Source organism: Dermacentor silvarum, chromosome 1 (assembly GCF_013339745.2).
Source record: "Dermacentor silvarum isolate Dsil-2018 chromosome 1, BIME_Dsil_1.4, whole genome shotgun sequence".
Taxonomy (NCBI): domain Eukaryota; kingdom Metazoa; phylum Arthropoda; class Arachnida; order Ixodida; family Ixodidae; genus Dermacentor; species Dermacentor silvarum.
This window is the reverse complement of record NC_051154.1, coordinates 350,454,660-350,459,729: the sequence shown is the minus strand read 5'-3', so window position 1 is coordinate 350,459,729 and position 5,070 is coordinate 350,454,660. Positions and strand designations below refer to the sequence as shown.

General features: G+C 50.0%; 1 pseudogene; it reads right to left on the bottom strand.

The window, feature by feature from the left end:
• Positions 1 to 359: 359 nt before the first annotated feature.
• Positions 360 to 4,771, bottom strand: LOC119453819 (uncharacterized; annotated as a pseudogene).
• Between the last annotated feature and the right edge of the window lie 299 nt (positions 4,772 to 5,070).

The window sequence follows — 5,070 nt, the reverse complement described above, 5'->3', positions numbered from 1 at the left end:
GCCAAATATTGTTTCTTACTGGCCAGTGTTCACAATGAAAGCGGCGCATCACCGTGTACGGTTCATGGGAACAATAAATGAACCTAAGTAATCTGCTCCGTCGGCCTTTCGTAATGACGATGAGTCGATGACACTCCATTTGAACCCTCCGATGGGATCATATGTTAGGGAATTCTTCGCAGACTCACATTTTGAACAAATAACTCTTTAATTGAGAAATAAGCGAAAAAATAAGAGGAGTAACAACGTGCGTTACGACTGCTTCCATCGCGGGTCGCCCTCCTTTCCCCCTATGTTGCCAGCCTAGCATTTTGATTCTGCTAACACTCGGCCATTCCTGGCAGCGAACTGTCCTCAGTTCATGTGGTATAGTCCCGAAGATACGCAGGTCCTTTTGGACACACGTGTGCTACGTCTCGGCACGCCTTCTTCCTCGTCGGAGCTTGACTGGTCGAACTGTTCCTGGCATCTTCCACCCCATCTCTTCAGTTGGCTGATGTGGGCAGTTGTCGAGTAGACCCTTTTCCTTCCGTTCATCTCGGTCACTCTGTAGGTGTCTGCTGGAAGTACTTCTATCACAGTGAGTAGACCTCTGAACTTCTTCTGGGTTTTTGTTGGGGCACCAGTGTGCTCTGGAACGCAGCTCATTACCACTATGTCTACAACACTCAACTTGTCCGCTGTGAAGTGACGCTTGTCGAAGTACTGCTTCGACCTTGCTTGCTGGCTCGCTATGTCCTTTTGAGCCATCTCTTGAAGTTGCTCCGGGCAGACCCACTCGTTATTCTCAGTGTTCAGCCATCTGAGGATACCATCCTGCATCCTTGGTTGATATCCATGCAAGAGCTTGAAAGGGCTAGTCCCTGTTGAGGCATTGTAAGCAGTATTTAGGTAACTTTCTACCTCCTTGATCTTCTGATCCCAATCTTTGTGAGCTGGGTCCTTGATTGTAGCCATAATACACGGTACCAGAGTTCGGTTCACACGCTCCACCTGGCCATTAGCCCTTGGATGGTGTGCCGAGTTCAGTGTGTGAGCCACACCATTTTCCTGACAGAAGGCTTCGAAGCCGTGGGACGTGAAACAGGAACCACGGTCCGAGATGATACGCTCCGGTAGTCCAAACTCTGTTATGAAGTTCTGCATACACCGCAGTACATTTCTCGCCGAGGTGTCGCGCACAGGGTAGAGGCGCACAAACTTGGTCAGATTGTCCACCAGCACCAATATCCACTGGTTCTTCTTGGAACTTCTCACAAACGGACCAACGTGGTCCACATGAACAACTTGAAATGGTCTCTTCCCAGGTGGTATCGAGTGCAGAAGCCCAGGCTTCTTTCCTCCTGGTACCTTTGTGATTAGACATTCAAAACACATACGGATGTGCTGGTCCACGTAGCGCTTCATCCGAGGAAACCAATAAAGTTCCTTGATTTTTGTCACCGTTCGGTCTGTAGCAAAATGTCCCTGTAAGTCATGAAACTTGACGCACAATGTTTTGCGCATGCTTTTAGGCATCACAAAAAGAAGTCGTCCGTCTTCTTCAACGTAAAACAGTTTTCCATCTCTCAGCCGTAAGTTCTTGACTTTGGCACTCTCTTCTTGGGTCCTTTCTTTGACTGGCTTCTCCAATATTTGGGCGAGCTTCGCCAAGTCCGCATCAGAGCGTTGAACGATCACAACTTGGTCCTCCAATGTCATGGTAAGGCACACCTCGATCCTTGTCTCAACAACCTCATCAAGCGTGTCCCTTGGCGCTCCTACAGGTTCACGACTCAAATAGTCCACATGTGCCATTTTCTCTCCTGCTCGGTGCTTCACCTCAAAGTCATACTCTTGAAGTAAATCGAACCACCTTGATATCTGTGGTTTAAGAGTCTTGTGCGCATTCAGATACACAATTGCTTGACAATCTGTAACCAGCGTGAACGGAATGCCTAGGAGGAATGGACGAAGTATTTCCATACTCCCGACTATCGCCATCAGCTCCAGTTTTCCCGCATGGTAATTCCCTTCAGCATCAGTGGTACGCTTACTGACACAAAACACCAAGTGCCAGCGTCCCGACTCATCTTGTTAAGGATCATCCCCGCAAGTCCATGTCTGCTTGCGTCCGTGTGGAGCTCTGTCGGAGCCAAAGGGTTGTACAACTTCAGAACGGGTGGTGCCGTCAGTACCTTTCGGAGCTGGTCGAAAGCTTCCTGCTGCTCCACTTCCCACCTGAACTTCGTGTCTTTCTTGGTCAGAGAAGTAAGCGGTTCTGCCTTCAGGGCATAATGGGGAATGAACCGTCTGAAAAATCCCGTTAGACCCAGAAATCTCCTTACACTGTGAACATCAGTTGGCGTGCTAGCGTCCAGTATGGCTTGTTGCTTCACTTCACCTGGCTGCAGGTAGCCTTTCGCAATCTTGAAGCCTAAGTAGTCGATTTCCTCACTTCCAAACACACACTTGGATATTTTCAGGGTTAGACCAGCAGCTCGCAGGGCATCCAGTACTTGTTTGAGCCGAACCAGCAACTCTTCCCAATCCTTGGCTGGAATCAGCAGGTCGTCCATGTAACACAATGCTACAGTGTTACGCAGAGATCCGAGGACCTTGTTCATTAGACGTTGAAATACAGCAGGACCATTTCTCAACCCGAACACCATACGTTCAAACTGCCCGGTCTCATCAGGCGTGATGAATGCAGTCTTGGCCTTCGATTCCTCACTCAGTGGAAGTTGAAGGTATCCGTTTGCACAGTCTAACACACAGTATATCTGTGCTCCGGAGAGTCGTTGCAGCTGGTCGTCAATGTTTGGCAAGGGGAAGTGTTCCGGCACCGTCTGGCTATTTAGCCGTCGATAATCTATGACTAGACGATTTTCTCCATTCGTCTTTTTCACGAGTAGTACTGGACTAGCGTATGACGAGGATGTTTCGGTTACGATGCCGGTCGCCTTCCACTCCTTGACAATTTCTTGGGTCGTTTTTCTTTCCTCTGCGTTAGTCGTGCACGGTTTACAGCTGACTGGGCTGCTCCCGGGATGCTCCGTGATGATCATCTCTAGTTGGTTACAACACCCCAACTCTGACAAATTCAGCGCAAAGCAGTCCCTATATTCATTCAGCATTTTCAGCAGTGCGTCAACTTGCTGTTCATTGACATCCTTCCCGACGTTTAGCATGCTACGATCAATGGGCTTCTGCTGAGGCACAGGTCTCACGGGTGTTAGCTCTTCGCTCCCTGATAGCAGTTCAACGTGAGTAAACAAACTCCCCTTGATCAGCTGTTGGTCTTCATCCTTGTCGTTCAGCATGGGTATCTCAACCATTCCGTCTTCGACGTGAAGTAGTATTCCCTTACCCGTTCCTGTAGGCAATATAACATTTCCTTCACTATTATTGGTCTCCACTGTCACCCAACACACAGTCCTTTTGGGCAGCACAATGGTCTCCTTGACACGAAGTGGCTCCTTCGAAGGCTTCATCTGGGCAAGGTCAATGTTGCAAAATGGAAGATCGTCTCGGTAGCCAATCCTGAGTTCATCTCCCATGCGTAGGTATGCAATGTGGTCCTGTTCCGTCCAAGTCCTACCAACCAGCATGTCCACAGGCAAGGCACTGTTGTGAACGATAATTACCTTGACCTTACGGCATAACACGTCATCGATTTCTATGTCAACCTCCGAGGTTCCGATAGACTGCACTGTAGATGTATCAGTGTTCCCCAACCCATACAACGCTTGGGCTTTGCACACAACTTGCAGGTTGCACTTTTCAGCCGCTTGATGACGCAATATACAGTCTGAACTTCCCGGGTCAATCATCACGGAGAGCTGGTGAGTACCATTGATGATCGCAGTCTTCAGGAACTTGGATGGACCACTGTCACTTGTTGGGTCCTCATCCACCATGAAGTTCCCAGCAGGGTATGTTTTGAACAGTCTTTCGCTATGTGCCCGTACCTTCCACAGCTGTAGCATTTTCGCTCTGACGGATCACGCTTGGGAGGCTCTGGCGTTTGCTTCGGTGGTCCCCCACCACTTGCTTGATGTGTGACACGTGCATTTGTGATCACTTGCTCGGTTGGACGCGTGGCATTCCAAGATTTTGAAGGCGGAGGCTTCCCACGAGATGTCGCGCTACCTGGGTCACCACCGTGTGGCTTGGCCCCTGGATACTGCTGCATTCTAGCTTCGGTTATTCGCTCTAGTCTTCGCAAGTCTGCCAGCAATTCGTCCTCGTCCTCGTGATCCTTCGCCGACATTGAGATGCATGCATCTTTAAACCGAAGCCCCACCAAAACTTGCTCTTTGGTATCCTGCATACCGAGGCCCAATGCTTTGCATAACAATGTCTTTTCAAGAAAGTATGCCGTGATGGATTCTCCCTTCATCTGGACTCTTTCTTGCATTTGCTTCCACTTTTCGGCCGTGCTTGTCTGGCCCACAAAAGTCTTTTTGAAGGCTATCTTGAAGTCCTGCCACGTAGTAAGGTCATCCACACAGGCCTGAAGCCAAAATCGAGCAGGTCCCTTCATGTGAAGCCTGGCGTTTTCGAGTCTGAAGCTGTCCGGCCAGCCGTGCAGGACCGCCATGGAATCGATACTCTTCAACCACGCCCCGGCTTCGTGGCATGAGCCCTCGCCGTCGAAATCCTGGATAGCCTTATTTAGGTCTGGCATAACGTGTAACGCTTCAGGCTTCCTCTCGATAAGCTCCAATAACCGCCGGTTTTGCTCCAGCAAGGCTTGCATCATTTCGTTAGTTCCGCCGCCGTCTGCCATCTTGGGCGTTGTCTATACGCCTGTCTGGGCGTACACACAGTTTCTCACCAACAGATAAACGTCTAGGCTTGCCAACGACACTCAGAGCGTCCATACGCACGTTTCCGAGGCGGCACAACGGCTCAATGTCGATCAGTCACAGAAACGGTATCGTAGCGTCTCGCAGGCGTCACACAGAGCGTCCGCACGCACGTTTCTGAGGCAGCACGAAGACTCACGTTTCGAAGTCGGTACTTCACGAAGACGGTACCGTTGTGTCTCGTGGACGTCACACAGAGTGTCCGCGAGTACGTTCAAGG